Source organism: Schistocerca cancellata, chromosome 3 (genome assembly GCF_023864275.1).
Source record: "Schistocerca cancellata isolate TAMUIC-IGC-003103 chromosome 3, iqSchCanc2.1, whole genome shotgun sequence".
Taxonomy (NCBI): Eukaryota; Metazoa; Arthropoda; class Insecta; order Orthoptera; family Acrididae; genus Schistocerca; species Schistocerca cancellata.
Genome location: NC_064628.1, coordinates 758,324,501 through 758,342,895, shown reverse-complemented (window position 1 = coordinate 758,342,895; position 18,395 = coordinate 758,324,501).

Genomic DNA, 18,395 nt, shown 5'->3' with positions numbered 1-18,395 from the left:
AGTATCCATCTTCTCCCCCTTCCCTCTCAGACCTATCTCCTCTTCCTGTCTCTGTCTCTTTCTCTCCCTGATCTTGAGCCTTGTTTAGCATTACATAAATTGGTTGGGATCTTTAATATATGTGGTACAGGAGAATCTCTCCAGTTGCTGCACCTGTAAGGGTAGAAGGTGTAATGAACATGCTTCTCTTTCTGTGTTGTGGCAATATTTTCATCCCTGCATAGATAAAATACCCAACTTCATTCGTAACTTGTTTCACTAGCTTTTTAACGAATATTTGCTCATAATTTTTCCCCTCTACTGTACCATGTAATACACATAAGCTTACCTTCTTCGTATTTTAGTAATGATTTTGCTTAGTTATATTTATTCACCTATTCTTTTTAGTACCTCTTCGTTCTGTAGTTTATGTCTCCACTTAATTGTTATATTTGTTGCATGGTGATCTATTATAATTATTTAGTTTCATCTTCTATACTTTTACTAATCGCAACCTTTTCCCCAGCACACAATGTTTTGTCCAGACATCAAATTTCAAAAACATCTTTCTGAATTCCACGTTAGTATTGAATATTAATAGTACAGTTTTCTCCATGAAAGCTTTCATTTAATTGTGTTCAACATTGTTACTGTTGTCAACCTTACTTTCTCATTTTTGCTCATTTTTGTTTTGGGCATTTCCCACATATTCGAATTTTGCACTAAAAGTGGGAAGTCCAGAATTGAATAAGGACAATATTATGAGTAGGATAGATTGCTACTCACCATGTTGAGGAGACGCTGAGTCAGACAGGCACAACGAAAAGACTGCTTTACAAAATGTGTAGTAGTCTTTTCGTCGTGCCTCTCTTCGACTCAATGTCTCCTCTATATAGTATCAGTCTGTCTTCTTCATGATATTGCTGCCATTTCTTCATCTGTTAATGTCTCCTCTACATAGCATCAGTCTGTTGTTTTCATGATATTGCTGTCATTTCTTCATCTGTTTGTCTTCTCCTAGTATGCTGTTTAACTTGTCGATACTCTGTTCTTCATCACATCACCTATACATTGGTTAACTTCAATCGGCTCTCTCTGTTAAGAATGTTGTGTACTACATTCAGCAGCTCTTCTAACTGTTCTTCGCTTTCTGCAATGAGGGTAACGTTTGCACACTTTAGTGCTGTTATTTGTTCCCATTTCATTCTTATTGTGAGTATGAAAATTCCTTTCGTTTCGTTAGTTGCTTAATAAATAACATTGAAGACAAGCTTACAGCTCTGCCTAACACTGTTCTCAAGAAGAACTTGTCATCCTTTAATTTTTAATTTGGTTACTCGTGATAGTTTTCGTGGACGCCGTAGATTAATCATCTGACTTCTCTGTTCCGGTGGTTCTCAAGATTTCAAAGCTTATTCAATATGATGTCATTCAACTACTGTCTAGGCTAACAACTCTGACTAACGTGTCATGCATCCCCTTCATTCCTCCTTTCATTGCTGGTACGGAATGATCTCCTCCATGTCAACCTGTATGTTTTCCAGAACATCATTCATGTGAAACCCAAGTCGACTTTCCTCGCAGGACAGCCTGAAAGCCAAGGATAAAGGCATTTAGGCAGAGCAGTATTTCCCAATTTCCGAAAACCACAGTACCATACAAGTACTTACTAACGTAAGTCATACGGAACATCAAACGAAAGCAGTGATCGAACTGAATATTTCTTGGTAGGGAGGGTGCTGCATGGTGTCTTGGATGTAGATTCATCGACAAGTATAGAAGAAACTTCAGACGTTATCCAGAGGAGTGTTTGGGATTCTTTCTGTGTACGTTGCGTTAATAACTTGGCAGCAATATTATCAGTAGCCACAGACTCTTTGTATATGATGCAGTTATCCAGCTATCCAGAATGAAGTAATGTCTGTCAAAATGTGGACAAATATTCGGTGAGCTCTTGATGGGATTTAAAAGTGGTGCAACTATTGGCAACTGGCTTCGAATGTTCATAAATATGAAATTGTGCGCTTTAGAAATATGTGAATATGTGGTTGATCACAATGTTAATAACGAGTCAGAAGTGGAGTCGTGTATATACCAGGGTGTAACGGTTTGTAGAGATACCAAATAGAATGGTCATATACACTATGCTTAGCCGTAGGTAAGGCAGATAGCAGACTTACATTCATTCCTAGTACGCTGGGATAAAGCAAACAACCTAAAAGGGGAATGTTATGCAAGTGTGTGGAGCTCATATCAGATAGAACTCACAGGAAATATTAAACGTATACAAATGGTCACAGGTTTGTTTGAAAAATAGTGAGCGTCACGGAGATACTGAAAACCCGAATGGCAGACAGTTGAAGATAGACGCCAATTATCCTGCGAAAGCGAACTTACAAAGTTTAATGAAAAAAAAAACTGTGTTCTGCCTTATGGCAGGTCTTGTCATGAGGGAAGCCTCATCAGAGAGGGCCACCGCATGAGCGTCTAGGGAAGTGATTCCAATGGTGGTTCCCCGTAGCCTTCCACTGATGATGATGAAATTATGATGAGGACAACACAACACCAACTCCCTGAGCGGAGAAAATCGCCTACCCAGCCGGGAATCGAACCCAGGCCCTTTCGCGTGACAGACCGCCGAGCTGACCACTCAGCTATCGGGGCGGACCACAAAGTTTCATTAAAGAATATTAATAAAATATCTGGGAATATACCTTCTATATATCGTTCCCGTAATGACGGCGAACACAAAATTAAACTAATTAGAATGAACAATGAGGCCTTTACGCAATCATTTTTTTCTGTGCACCATAAGAAACCCTAATATATGTTACAGTAAGAACTACCCTCTGGCCTATATTTTACCGTTGTGTAGTGTTTAGAAGTATGGATGTAGATGTAGAAGTAGAGATGTAGAAGTAGCACAGCAGTACAGTTACTTATCTTGTATGTCAGAATCCATTAATCTCGATCGTCTGCCTCTTATAATTTTTTAAAAATCTTTTACATTTTATTCTAGTCCGCTGAAGAGTTAGAGCAGACTTGCACTATCTGATGGATCGAGATACCTACTGTACTTAATCTGGTCTCCTGGCCTTTTTTTTTTTTTTTTTTTTTTTTTTTTACGGTCGTATTAAAAGTCCGATGTGATTACGTTTCTTCTTTTTTGTTGAATTCTAGCAGAAGATTTTATTATTAAGCACACATCGATGTGTTAAAGGGACGAAGAAAACAAAACTATCCAAGATCGAGGTTAAATACAGTTTACTTTTATCGTGAACGTCGTTGATTTACTCTTCTGATGGAAATTAATCGGAGGTAAAAAATATCTTTCAGTACCTGATTTTATAGTATTGGGCCTAGCAAACTGCTTTTTTGTAGCAAAAATGATTTCAGTGCTTGCTTCCTATAGCAACCATAGATGCTTGGTTGATAGTTAATATTGGCCATTGAGTTAAAAAAAGAAGGGAGGTGCCACTAAAGTCTTACGCTGTACGTTGTTTTGAAGCCAGAGTGGGCGCGGCCTTCCGTCATTTTAATTAGCCCAAAACATTAGCAGACTACTGTTTACTATTACAGCTTGTTCTTTATATTATCATATGCGTGCGACAACTGTTTTAAATAGTAAAAATTATAGAGCTTACATGAATAACATTTTGTCCGGAAGGCAATTTCGAGCGTTTTTCTGTCCTTGAACGCTCAAGTAATACAGTTCGCCTCGTTAACGTAACTTTTTTTGCTGCTATATTTTAGATAACCAGAAATAGAAGGAATTGATGTGAAAATTATGCTTTCATAAGCCATTTAATTCCACTTTTACTGTATTTGTCTCTATAACAAATGAAAGTGGAACTCAGAAATCAATGCTTGTTTGCTTATTGGTATCCGTACTGTTTCTTGTTCGTTACATTTTAAGCTTTCAACTCTTGCGCACAACATTTACAATGTTCACGTTTGCAAAAAAATAGTACCTTCGTGTTCTTTTCTAGCCCATAAAAATGTGCAATGAGGAAAGAAGAAAGGCATGCTATCGTATTTTGTACATGTCAACGAAGTGAATGATTATTGAAATGTCAAAGAAACAATTGTAAAGAGGTATATCTGCATGCAGAACAAACTTATTGTTTTATTAGATTGTGAGTGCATTAGTCTCGCTGTAGTTTACCCATCTTCTCACTCTGAAATCTTATCTATGATGCGTTATTCACTGTGTGGTCAATAATAGCAATTTACAGCGTAAAAAACACATAATTTTTTTAAACATCTTCCAGCATTGTGGAACGTTATAAACGTGATTAAGGGGATGGTCTCAAACGCTTAACACCTTTTAAAATGGACGATTTCCTTTAACACGTATGCAAATAACTTTTTAGTAATGGTAACCTAACCTGGGTAAGATGTAACTTTCGAGCAGTAGTCTATTTGCTTCTTCTCCCGGAATATTTCTCGCCAGTAACTCTGTCATTTTTTCAGGAACAACCAAACAGAACATTTGTAACGTACTGTTGCTTTGATCATTTGCTTAATTTTACTTTTGAATTTCATTTTGAGGTTTTCAGAATTTATGTCTATACAATGCTTCGTGATATACCAAAAGTCAGTTACTTATTTTCATGTTCCATGTATCATTTGCATGATAAATCGTAATGATACTGAACGAGTCATTATATATTGACGTTAATGTTTTGTAAATGTGCCTCCACGCTGATCGTTTATTAGTTTTTGCGTTATTTTTTTTATTAAAGAGAGACCATTTACACATTACAGTAATAAATCATCTTCTGTGGAATAGGGGGAGTTATCAAAGAGAAACGTTTTCAGTTTAGTTTAAAATTTTCCTTTACTGTGTGTCAGGCATTTTATATCAATGGGTAGGCGATCACAACTTTTGGTTACAGCGCTGTGAACCTCTGTTTGTGCTACAGACAACCACAATGTGGGTTAATGAATGTCATTTTTTTCTTCTGATATCGTAATTATGTATATCATTGTTCCCGTTGAAATGCAGTGGATTATTTACAACAAACTTCATGAGAGAATAACCATACTATGAAACTGATAGATAGCTACTCCACGCCGATCATAAGGCAGGCACAACAAAAAAAGTGTTAACATAAATTTTCAGCCAAAGTATTCCTCAGAAAGGAGGCACATCACACATACACATTCATATAATCAGATACATAGAACTCACATACGCATGACTACTGTCTTCGGCTGTTCTAGCCAGAATATTTTTTAAAGGGCCGAGGAAATGTGAACAACGAATAATAATTATCTTCATAATAATTTAGGCCCTCAGATGCTGCCCCAACAATCAGCGCGGTTACGTAGCCATGTGTTGTGTGGGGCCAACGTTGATACAGTGTGTCTGGGATGTCGGGGTGTTTCCGACTTGCAAGGCAATGAAAAACACTGGGAGGAAGTGACAGAACGGACGCTGAGTAAATTAAGGCACATGTGAAGTCAAATGACAGAAATATCACCATTACAATAAAAGTAAGCAGTACAATAATAATTCGTGTACATAAAAGAAAGTGGTGCTTGAACGGCCTCTACTTACGAATGAAATGTGATTCCTTTAAACTTCAGATTACGATCAGATCGATTAGAACGCTTGTAAACAGTGCAAACTGGCATTTTTGATGAAACAACTACGTCTCCACACAATCAAAGCACCCAACTGGGCACGGGCACGTCAGAGTGACGTCGCGGGAATTATCAAAGCGGTGAACCATGGAGGTATGAACGCGGTGAACCTAATGTTTTGGGCTGGTTGTGATGGCGGACATCGACTTCAGCTTGTGCCGTGATGACACCTCTCTTCTTTGCTTACCTCCATGATATTGGCCGATTATTAAACAATGAACTATCACTACGCCGCACACGAAGCGATTTAACTGTTACTTTTTCTCAATACAGTTTCAGAATGAATCAGTCAATGTTAATTAAATTAACTGCACTCTAAATACAACTGAAACTCTTTCTTACTTAACTTTTCCTCATATTACGCCTTGATAACATAGGTTGGACATTTTTCAGGAATTAAAGTTTGTTTTGATCTCATATATTTTCACAATTCAAGATACATATCGCTCACACGACGTAACACTGAACCAAAGTGTACAGTGAATGAGGAAACAAGTGATCGAACCAATGAGCTGACAGAATGATCTGAACAAAGTGAGAACGAGACACTGTTACTTATAGATTAATACAAAGAAATGAATTGTGATCGAGAGTATTCTTACTCCTTTACTCTCTTAAGATTATACTTTATTCATTTTTTATAACTAATACTTAAATAAGTCAGTTAAACTAATTAAAGTTTATTTTTAATTAAGGCTCTGTGTTTACAGTCTCTAACACACAATTCAACAAAACCCGACGTTTTAATCTCACAGAGTGGGCATATTATTAGTGAAACTGAACAGATCAAATTTCTAGGTGTTCAGATAGATAGTAAACTGTCATGGGAAGCCCACATTCACAATCTTGTTCGAAGAGTTAATGGCATTTTTACTATTAGAACGGTATCTGAAGCAAGTGATAGTTCGACACAAAAGGCGTCTACTTTGCTTATTCCCATTTGCTTATATGGTACTATATACTGGGGTAACTCATTCCATTCTCAAAGGATATTATCGCCTCAGAAACGGGTCATCAGCTTATTCCCAAGAATTACCAGTTTTCGTATAGTTAATTCTCGGCACAAATCCAAACTGCATTTCGATCGCACTTCATTGGGTCTTGTGCAGAAAGATGTGCAGTATGCTGCTGCATCCATTTTCAATAAGCTACCACATAATTTCAAAAATCTTAGTAGTAATCCACGCGTTTTCAAATAGAAACTGAGGAGGTACCTCATGCGTCACTCTTTCTATTCTGTCGAGCAGTTCCTTGAAAAATCAAGCTGATTCCTGTGTTATATTGTTGATTGCGCTTACATAAACTTATGACGTCTTTTTTCGGTTCATAAACATTTTATTTTATTTGTTATCACTTTTGTGTTGTTATTTCATGTACTGACACGTTCAACGATCTTGGAGATTTGCTCCTTAATTTGGTCCTACGGAACTAGAAATATTAAAAAAAAAAAAAAAGCTTGAACACTGATGCAAATACTTCTGATTATGTATCTAGAGCGAAGTTGGCGTTCTAACTCACAGCAAAGGATTGGGTTCACGTCGGTCCTCTGGGCACGGTATTCCGTTTCAGGAACGTTATTATCAACAAACCATTGTCTAACGGATGCTACTTTATAACATTGTCCATTTTCATGCCGACACAGTTATCGCCTCCGAACTGTTCCTCTACTGTATGCAATAAACAATGCTGTAAGAAGTCTTCATATTCTTCCGCATTTTGCGTTTTCTTTATTGCAATGAAGGACCCATGTAATAACCATGAAAAACACCCCAAACAACTACACATTCCTCCGTACTTCACATACACGATGCCAGGCATTCGCCAAATCCAAATCCTTCCATCGGATTACCGTAAGGTATAGCATGATTCATCACGCCACTCGTTTCCAGTCATCCACTGTCCAATACCGTAGCTCTCTGCACCACCTCAAGCGTCGCTTAGCGTTGAATCCAGAAACACACTTCTGCTCATAAATTAAGGATAATGCTGATACATGGTGAAACAACGCTCTGATGAGCGGTTTGCGGGCTTAAATCACCTAGGGGTGTGATCATGTGGTGCATTTGACCTGCGGTCGTCGCACGGTGGCGCTGGCAGCAGTCCACATACGCAGAGGTGTGTTGGTTCATGTCAGAGTACGGTGCAGCGAGTAAGTGTGCAGACGTTCTCAGACGTGCTAATGGTGACTGTGTGTTGAAAATGGCTCAAAGAACGCATATTGATGACGTTATGAGGGGTAGAATACTAGGGCGACTGGAGGCTGGTCAAACACAGCATGTCGTAGCACGGGCCCTACGTGTGCCACAAAGGGTGATCTCAAGGCTATGGCAACGATTCCAGTAGACAGAAAACGTGTCCAGGCGCTACAGTACAGGACGTCCACAGTGTAAACACCACAAGAAGACCAATATCTCACCATCAGTGCCCGCAGACGGCCACCGAATACTGCAGATAGCCTCGCTCAGGACCTTACCGCAGCCACTGGAACAGTTGTCTCCAGAAACCCCGTCTACAGACAACTGAACAGAAATGGTTTATTCGCCCGGAGATACGCATTCCACTGATTTCTGGTCACAGGAGAGCCCGTAAAGCCTGGTGTCAAGAACACAGTACATGGTCATTGGAACAGTGGTCCCAGATTGCGGACTAGTCCAGGTATAGTCTGAACAGTGATTTTCGCCGGGTTTTCATCTGGCGTGAACCAGGAACCAGATACCTACCCCTTAATGTCCTTGAAAGGGACCTGTATGGATGTCGTGGTTTGATGGTGTGGGCTGGTTGACGTACGGCCCTGCATGTCTTTGATAGAGGTCGTGTGTATCGGGACGTCATTTTGCACCAGTATGTCCACCTTTTCAGGGGTGCAGTGGGCCCCACCTTCCTCCTGATGGATGATAACGCACGGCCCCACCGAGATGCCATCGTGGAGGAGTACCTTCAAACAGAAGATATCAGGCGATTGGAGTGGCCTGCCTGTTCTCCAGACCTAAACCGCATCGAGCAGTCTGGGATGCTCTCGGTCGACGTATCGCTGCACGTCTTCAAACCCCTACGACACTTTACGAGTTTCGGCAGGCACAGGTGCAAGAATGGGAGGCTGTACCCCAGCAGCTGCTCGACCACCTGATTCAGAGTATGCCAACCCGTTGTGCGGCGTGTGTATGTGTGCATGGCGATCATTCCCATATTGATGCCGGGGTACATGCGCAGGAAACAGTGGTATTTTGTAGGCCATGTGTTTCAGGACGGTTTTCTCAACTTATCGCCAATACCGTGGACTTACATATCTGTATCGTGTGTGTTCCCTATGTGCCTATGCTGTTAGCGCCAGTTTTGTGTAGTGCCACGTTGTGTGGCACACACACATTCTGCAATTATCCTTAATTTATGGGCATGAGTGTATGTGGCTTATGAGGAGCTGCTCGGCTATATTAATCATTCTTTTCATTAAGTCCTGACGCACGGTCATCGTGCCGACTGGACACATCGTAGCACTTTGGATCTCAACGAGTGATTCCTCCCACTGATAACTTTCTACAACAACCCTTCGCACGCTCGACGTTCCCTGTCCGTCGGTACGTGAGGTATGGCTGGTCGTGGTTTAGCTGTCTTTGTTCCTTCATGATCCACTTCACAGTCACATCAGCAACAGTCGACTTGGGCAGCTTTACCAATATTGTTACGTTCCTGATGGATCTGCTGCTTAAGGAAGATCGAATGACTAGTCCTCGGTCGAAGTCACTGACCTCCACTGAACGACCAATCCAGTTGTTACTGCTTCCCTACTGTTAACACAACACTCCTCGTCTTTTTTCATAATGGTGGGTCAGCATTTCCTGACATGTACACTACTGGCGATTAAAATTGTACAACACGAAGATGACGTGCTACAGACGCGAAATTTAACCGACAGGAAGAGGATGCTGTGATCTGCAAATGATTAGCTTTTCAGAGCATTCACACAAGGTTGGCGCCGGTGGCGACACCTACAACGTGCTGACATTAGGAAAGTTTCCAACCGAGTCCTCATACACAAACAGCAGTTGACCGGCGTTGCCAGGTGAAACGTTGTTGTGATACCTCGCGTAAGGAGGAGAAATGCGTACCATCACGTTTCCGACTTTGATAACGGTCGGATTGTAGCCTACCGCGATTGCGGTTTATCGTATCGCGACATTGGTGCTCACGTTGGTCGAGATCCAATGACTGTTAGCAGAATATGGAATCGGTGGGATCAGCAGGGTAATACGGAACGCCGTGCTGGATCCCAACGGCCTGGTATCACTAGCAGTCGAGATGACAGGCATCTTATCCGCATGGCTGTAACGGATCGTGCAGCCACGTCTCGATCCCTGAGTCAACAGATGGGGACGTTTGCAAGACAACAAGCATCTGTACGAATAGTTCGACAACGTTTACAGCACCATGGACTATCAGCTCGGAGACCATGGCTGCGGTTACCCTTGACGCTGCATCACAGACAGGAGCGCCTGCGATGGTGTACTCAACGACGAACCTAGGTGCACGAATGGCAAAACGTCATTTTTTTCGGATGAATCCAGGTTCTGTTTACAGCATCATGATGGTCACATCCTTGTTTGGCGATATCGCGGTGAACGCACATTGGAAGCGTGTATTCGTCATCGCCATACTGGCGTATCACCCGCCGCGATGGTATGCGGTGCCACTGATTACACGTCTCGGTCACCTCTTGTTCGCATTGACCGCACTTTGAACAGTGGATATTACATTTCAGACGTATTACGACCCGTGGCTCTACCCTTCATTCGATCCATGCGAAGCCCTACATTTCAGCAGGATAATGCACGACCGCATGTTGCAGGTCCTGTATGGGCCTTTCTGGATACAGATGTTAGACTGCTGCCTTGGGCAGCACATTCTCCAGATCTCTCACCAACTGAAAACGTCTGGTCAATGGTGGCCGATCAACTGGCTCGTCATAATACGCCAGTCACTACTCTTGATGAGCTGTGGTATCGAAGCCGCTGTACACGCCATCCAAGCACTGTTTGACTCAATTTCCAGGCGTATCAAGGCCGTTATTACGGCCAGAGATGGTTTTTCTGGGTACTGATTTCTCAGGATGTATGCACCCAAATTGCGTGAAAATGTAATCACATGTCAGTTCTAGTATAATATATTTGTCCAATGAATACTCGTTTATCATCTGCATTTCTTCTTGGTGTAGCAATTTTAATGGCCAGTAGTGTATCTTCCACTTACACATTACGCAGGGGTGTCCGGATATTTTTGAACAGAGAGTGTGCAGAGTGCTGGTCTTCCTCCCGCCAAAACCTTGCGGTATTCAGTGGAGCAGCAATTCTCGCTCGGTCGCCTTCTGCTGACGCCGTGGTTTCGCTCCGTCGCTCTGCCACGTTCCGCGCCGCAGAGGTTCTATGCTGCGCGCGTCATTAGCCGTGATTACCTGCCGGTAATTATTATAATTACGCACTGGTCGTTGTTGTCGGAACAACCGGGGAAATTGACCGGAAGATAAATTGACACGGACGGAGGTCTGAGCGGCAGCTGCCGCGTCCGCAGGTGTACCCCGGCGGCTGTTTGACATTCACTCTGCACGTCCTCCCTCGAAATTGGCAGGCGAGCTGTTCATTACCGTCGACGTACGCACAGTGAACCGCGTGTATCTGGACGTCATCCTTACTAAGAAGAAACCAAATTATTCCCTCCAATTTCACCTGGCTAAATATCGCAACGAAACGGGAGTTAGCACTTTTAATCCCAAACGAAGCTTTGAATGTGTTTCGAGACTCATGTTCTGTATTGCAGTGAACGATACATGCATAGACAAATTTTTAAGAAAGTACTTCACTAGGACGGTTTATAAGATGAAAGTTTAATCGGGTATCTGATACAGGATCAACCTCTAAGGCAGTGGTTCCAAACTTTTCTGATACCATTACCCCCCGAGTTAAATCAGATATTAGCAAGTAACCCTCGCTCACCCCCGCCCCGCCTTCCCCTCACCTTGCCCCATAATCATTAACATTATCTGCTAAATAAACTTTGCAATGAAAAAGTATTTCCTTCAGGCACTTTCATTTTTTAAATGACGAAAGATTAATGGTACTGAGTTTTTGTAAGTGTTTTATTAAATCCGTTTATCACGGAGAACCAGCTTGCGACGGTGATGCGCAACTAGACAAATAAATTGCATCCTTTAAGAAATTTAGCTGGATAAAATTTAAAAGCTTAATTGAATCACTTACTGCAGAAACAGCACTTCTCCACTTTTTGACACTACACGATTTATTCATATTTTCGAGATTGTAGAGGCAATACCTATTGCTTCATGTAAAAGAAAACGTCTGCCATATATCCATGGCCTACAGACAGGAAGCAAAATTTCAGCTGAGCGCACAAGTGCTGTTTGTGCTCTAAACATGTGCTTGAGATGTCAATACAGGAATCTTTTTAGACAGTCAAATCGCCATCAGTGTTGTTAACAGTCGCAACATCTGGGGCAACATCGCACAATTTTATGCATATCATGCGGGAGAGGCTAAGAAAAGTGCGAACGTAGTTTGCTCTTTTATCTTAGACAACATTAATTTTGAGTTACCAAGTTGCATCAAGTGCCTACACATATTTTCTGACGGGTGTACCACAATAAAAAGACATTGTTGTTAGGTTTCTCCAAATCCTCATTACTACTGAAATACTACAAATTGTACACCATTATTTTCCTATTAGTGACATTCTTTCATGCCAAATGATCGTGATTTTGTTGTTATAAAGTGGAAGATTATCTATGTTAGATCTGTATGTAGAAATATAAACAGCAATGCATGAAATAAGAAATTTTGATTTACAAACTTTAGTAAAGGAACACTGTTGTTAGGTTTCTCCAAATCCTCACTACCACTGGAAGATTACGAATTGTACACCATTATTTTCCCATTAGTCACGCTCTTTCATGCAAGATGATCGTGATTTTGTTGTTGTAAAGAGGAGGATTAGTTATGTATATCTAGATGTAGAACTATAAACAGCAATGCATAAAATATGGAATTTTGATTTACAAAGTTTAGTGTGAGCTTCTTATATTACAAATGAAAACATCGATACCCATCGGTATAAAGAGTTCATATTGTGTATTATGCGTGATTACATCGCAGCGGACAGTTGAATTTTACATGCATGTTCTCTCCTCCGATATGCTGGATACCTGATGATGGTCTGAAGGCTGAGAAAGGTTGTATATAAAAAAGTATTTTTACCAGCTCTCGGCGGTGAACTACGATGTGTCTAAATACCTCGGGCTGTGTATCACCACAGTCAGAAGATACTGTACATCCTCTGTTTGTTGAATAATAACTCGAGCTTCCATAAGTTCTCAAGGTAAGAACTTAATGGTTCAAATGGCTCTGAGCACTATGGGACTCAACTTCTGAGGTCATCAGCCCCCTAAAACTTAGAATTACTTAAACCTAACTAATCTAAGGACATCACACACATCCATGCCCGAGGCAGGATTCGAACCTGGGACCGTAGCGGTCTTGGGTTCCAGACTGTAGCGCCTAGAACCGCTCGGCCACTCCGGCCGGCTAAAAACTTAATGACCAATGTTACTGAAGTGCCTCCACTTTTGGCTTTACTGACTGTAACACTACGGGGGTGCGACTTCATAACGTTTATTGATAACAGATTAATGTGTTGAGTAGCGATGGTTACCTCACTTGATGAACAGGGTGGCGGTACTGAAGACACGGTCTGATCTGATAAGTTTTAATCCATTTTTTCGGTGATTTTCCGTGGGTGGAATAGAGTAGACCAGGGCTTCCCAACGTGTGGTCCGCGGACCTTTTAGGGGTCCGCCGGCTCTTTCTAGGGGGTCCGCGGCCATCTTTCACCAAATCGTGTAAAATAATGAGTAAAATTATTGAATAAAAATGTGAAAATCAAATTCATCACTATTTTTTTCGTGTGAAACACATGTGTACTTTTACTTCAGGTCGTATCCCCAAACAGCCTTTGCGGTTCCTAAATGAGAACGTATACATAGTTTAGTGCCGGAGAATGCGGCTTCTCTGATCGACTGTTTAGCAACAATACGGGGGTCGTTTGAGCCCCGGCTCACGGCGCTAGATGCGCTGAAACCTTTTACGCATGCGCGGAGCGAGCTTTGTCGACCAATCACAGCGCTCGCTGGCACGTACGCGGCCCAAGGCATCATTAAATGTTAAACTTGCTTTGTCAGTGCGCTACCTATTTCATAAGTCGATTTTTGACCAGTTTATTACTTCTAACATGGATCGGTGGCTGAAGTCAGGATCATTGAAGAAGGGTGCAGTTTCTCCATCGCCTTCACAACAAGGGAAGTTTTCAGTTGAAATGAATGAGGAGGGAGGAAGACCAAAGGAAGACTTTGTAATTTTTCCTCCTATCTACGTAATTCTGTAGCTCTCAATTCGTTCGAGGAATCAATCATTCATGATAGGAAACACAGTCATAGCTCAGTCACTCCAAAATGATTCTGGAATTCTACTTGTTAGAATGAAATCAGGCGATGATTCTTCTTCTCTGCAGGCTCGTGCTTTGCGGCAGTCTGCTAATCTGTACAAATAAAATGCCTCGTAATTTTGGGAGCGTTGTATAATCAGTCGGGAAACCTCAGATCAAGCGGATATTTGGCTTTGATGAAGTTTAACCTTCCGAAGAAGTAATGGAGCTCTTCGATTATTAAATGCAGGTTCGTATCCAGTCTTTCGGAAGTCCCTTCTGATTAACAACTACGCAATATATCGATAAATATCATTAATTCCCAAATGTCACATACACACCTTTTTTTTGAAGGAGCAATATATATATATTTCCTTTTTAATCGTACAGTTCGTATCAGTTATCTTCTGTGATAAATCTCAATAATCAAATGGCAGTTCTTCCAAACCAAGCTCATGCTAATCGGCACGAAGACAATCTCCGAAGCTCCCATTTCTTTTTTGTCTAACAACCACCAGAGAGAGTACTACAAAGAATACTTCTGCGCTCATGGCATAGCTATTGTATGAAACTATTTCGCGCGTGGATTCTGCGAGTATGAAGATAGAAAATTCGTAAACGTCATTCAAGGGTAGAATTGTATCAGAATAATTCATCGAATATAAAGAGATATTACAACTTCGCATACATTTGAACATTTTTCTTCGGATTTCACGAAAAACTACACACACACACACACACACGCACACACACACTCACACACGTGCGAACGCGCGCGCGCGCGAACACACACACACACACACACACACGGCTGTTACGAAATATGCCAAATAGTGGAAGTGAACAGACCATAAGCGGCAGCTTGTCAACAGCGAACAGTTTGTACGTGACGTTGATTGCTGTTGGAGGAAGACAGCTCCATCGTGTGAAATTTCAACTACCAAGTAATTTTAATCAGGCTATAGTGTGTTGAACAAAGGGAGTAAATCCACTAGTAAGTGTCTGGATACAGTGGGAATTCAAATTGGACCGTTAATTTCAAGTTGTTTTCATTCATCTCTAAACCAAAGACTATTGATACTTCGAGGGGGGGGGGGGAGGCGGGGGGTCATTGGGAACATGGCACTTGCATTAAGAACCTTTCCGTTCCCATGGGTTTCGCGCTGAAATTTAAAGTTGCTGTGCTCTTGACTGACTAGGGATCCGCCATGGATTTTCGACTGAAGAAGGGGTCCGCCAGCTGAAAAGGTTGGGAAGCCCTGGAGTAGACAGTAGTTATACTCTACCTCGTGCTGTTACCTGATCCCTACACAATTTCGGTTACACTGTCTTGTCTCCACCGTTCAGCTGACGGTGAACCACTGAAGATTAATGCGCCTACGCTTAGGCTCGGCACCGCGTTTTGGAATTAAGTGACAAGCTGAGGTGAGCCCAGGGTGCGCTGTCGTCTTTTTAGACATAGCCAGGAGGACGGCTGGCGTCGTTTTGGAGAGGAATTCCTCGGAGGACGCAGCCGGGCCGCGGCTCGGCCGTGGCTCGCGGGCAGGTGCGATAATTTCCGGCGCGGACGTCGCCCGGAATCCACGAGTATGAGGCCCCATTTGTCGGCCGCTGGCGGCGGCGCGACGTCTCCATCGCAGAGCCGTCCGGCCCGCCCGCTTTGTTTCCGTAATGACGTCCACACTCACTGGCGGCGCACAGTCGCCTCCGCACGAAGTGGGAACCGAGCGCGCCTTCGCAGTCACGCGTGCAGTTGCTAATTACAGAACTGTGGCGCGGCGATAAGCACTGACGCTTAAGCCGTCGGCACACGGACCGTGCATCCGGACGTTGAGCGTTGAGCGTGCTGAGTTTCTGACGTCATAGCGTGGAATAGCACGCTCGGGAGTCTTTCCGAACGTGCAGAGCAATATCTAGCATGTCAGATATTCTGAGCGTGCGTCTGAGCGTTGAACAATGAGATGGCACAACGCCACCTACGTCACAAGCACTCCGTCTCCCTTCAGTACAGAGTTGTGAGGCGCCATATTGGCCTTCATTTCAAGCCTATATGTATAAATGCCGTTTCTGAGCACCAGCAAATTGAGAATCACAGGAAAACCCGTTGTTAACTGTGTAATTCGTTACAATAAAATAATGAGAAACATCATATTCGTGGCAAAAGAATTATTGTAACTTGTGTATTGTGAGAGTAGGCTATTTGAAGGCAGCGACACACTGAAGATCGCCCCAAAACGTATTTTTCTTGGTACAATTTGTTATAATTAAATTTCAGTTAGTAACATATCTACGATTAAGGATTTCAGCAAGAGGTAACATAATCTGATTAGTTAACAACGGTGTGATGTTGGCTTAGCGTAATGAGCCGCCACGGTAGCTCAGCGTGTTCGGTCAGAGGGTTAGCTGCCCTCTGTAACAAAAAAACTCAGTTAATCGATCAACAACGAACATAAACGGATGTCTTACGACGTCCGCCCCGAGCAGATGGAACAAAAAAAAAAAAAAAAAAAAAAAAAATAGAGTCATTGACCAGTGACGAGGCCGTGGTTCGCGTCTTGACTCTTCCGAAATTTTTCTCCTGACATTCGTGTTTTTATTAGGTTCTGATACTTTATTATTAGTTTAATATAAGCATATATTATAATATTTGATGTTATGTAAATATATGTTCACCTTTTTTTTTTTAGGGGTGTCTTTGTTGGATTGGCTTAATCTACAGAACAGCTTCCGCTACTTGTATGAAGATATTTTGTTCCTTTTTCTTTTACGCCTCGTAGTTCACATGTTGCAAAGTTCCTGCTACTGCGTAGGGACAGTGATCAAGTAAGACTGACCTTGGGGTTTTTACTAAAATGTGGGAATGATGAAATCTTATGCGGAGAAGTATTCCAAATTTGTAATGCACTGTTTGTAATGGAACTTCCATAAGCCTGTGTCATTAATTGGACATGGTACTGTCCTTTTCGTGGACGATGGAGGAAATGTGCGTTTTAATAGAGCTAGCGTGGGGATTTTACGAGCGCCCGTTGGGTAAACAGTGTGATTACGAACTAGAAGAACCCCTCAACTGCCGCTGGAGTGCGTTGCGATCGCGTATACCACGTTGGGTCCCACGTACCGTATGCACAAGTTGCATCGTTCCTGAGCGTTGAGCAGCACGTTGAACTTGCCACGCTCCACGTTAACGTTTAACAGCACGGTCCGTGTGCCGATGGCTTTAGGAAGCTGTAAGATTCTTTTCCGTGGCTCTGGTGCCCTGCCTAACGCGTCCGTGCTCGATTTCTGTTCGAGGCCTAGGCTCACGCGTACATTTTACAGATCGTCTAAATTGTGCATCAACTCGGCAATTAACACAGGCCTTTGCCGTACACCAATCGATATGCAGTTAGATAGAACCTTCAGCAGGAGTTAATTGTTTTACGAGTCTCAATTTTATATCTGAAGTAATTTCGGAAATATTTACAATTTTACTTTTTCAGGTAATTTATTACTTTCCGTTAGGTCCAAAATTCAGAGAACTTAATACATTCTTGCAAATACGTCAAATAATGGCAAACCCAAAATTACTCACCAAGTAGTTGCTTACACTATATTTTGTTTAAAAGTATAAATTTCGCAATCTTCTCAGTTTCAAAAATGTAATTATTCCGTTCATTGGTATTATGTTCTCTGAGTATGACGGAAGGATTGGGGCATACATTGAGGTGACAAAGGTCATGGGATAGCAGGCATTCACATATACAGATGGCATTAGTATTGGGTGCACAAGGTACAGAAGGGCAGTGCATTGACGGAGCTGTCATTTGTTCTCAGACAATTCATGTGAAATGTTTCCGACGTGATTATGGCCGCACGATTGGAATTAACAAAAAAAAAAAAAACAAAAAACAAAAAAACACAAAAAAAGTGTGTGAAATCTTATAGGACTTAACTGCTAAGGTCATCAGTCCCTAAGCTTACACACTACTTAACCTAAATTATCCCAAGGACAAAGACACACATCCATGCCCGAGGGAGGACTCGAACCTCCACCGGTTGGTTGGTTGGGGGAAGGAGACCAGACAGCGAGGTCATCGGTCTCATCGGATTAGGGAAGGACGGGGAAGGAAGTCGGCCGTGCCCTTTGAAAGGAATCATCCCGGCATTTGCCTGGAGCGATTTAGGGAAATCACGGAAAACCTAAATCAGGATGGCCGGACGCGGGATTGAACCGTCGTCCTCCCGAATGCGAGTCCAGTGTCTAACCACTGCGCCACCTCGCTCGGTACCTCCACCGGGACCAGCCG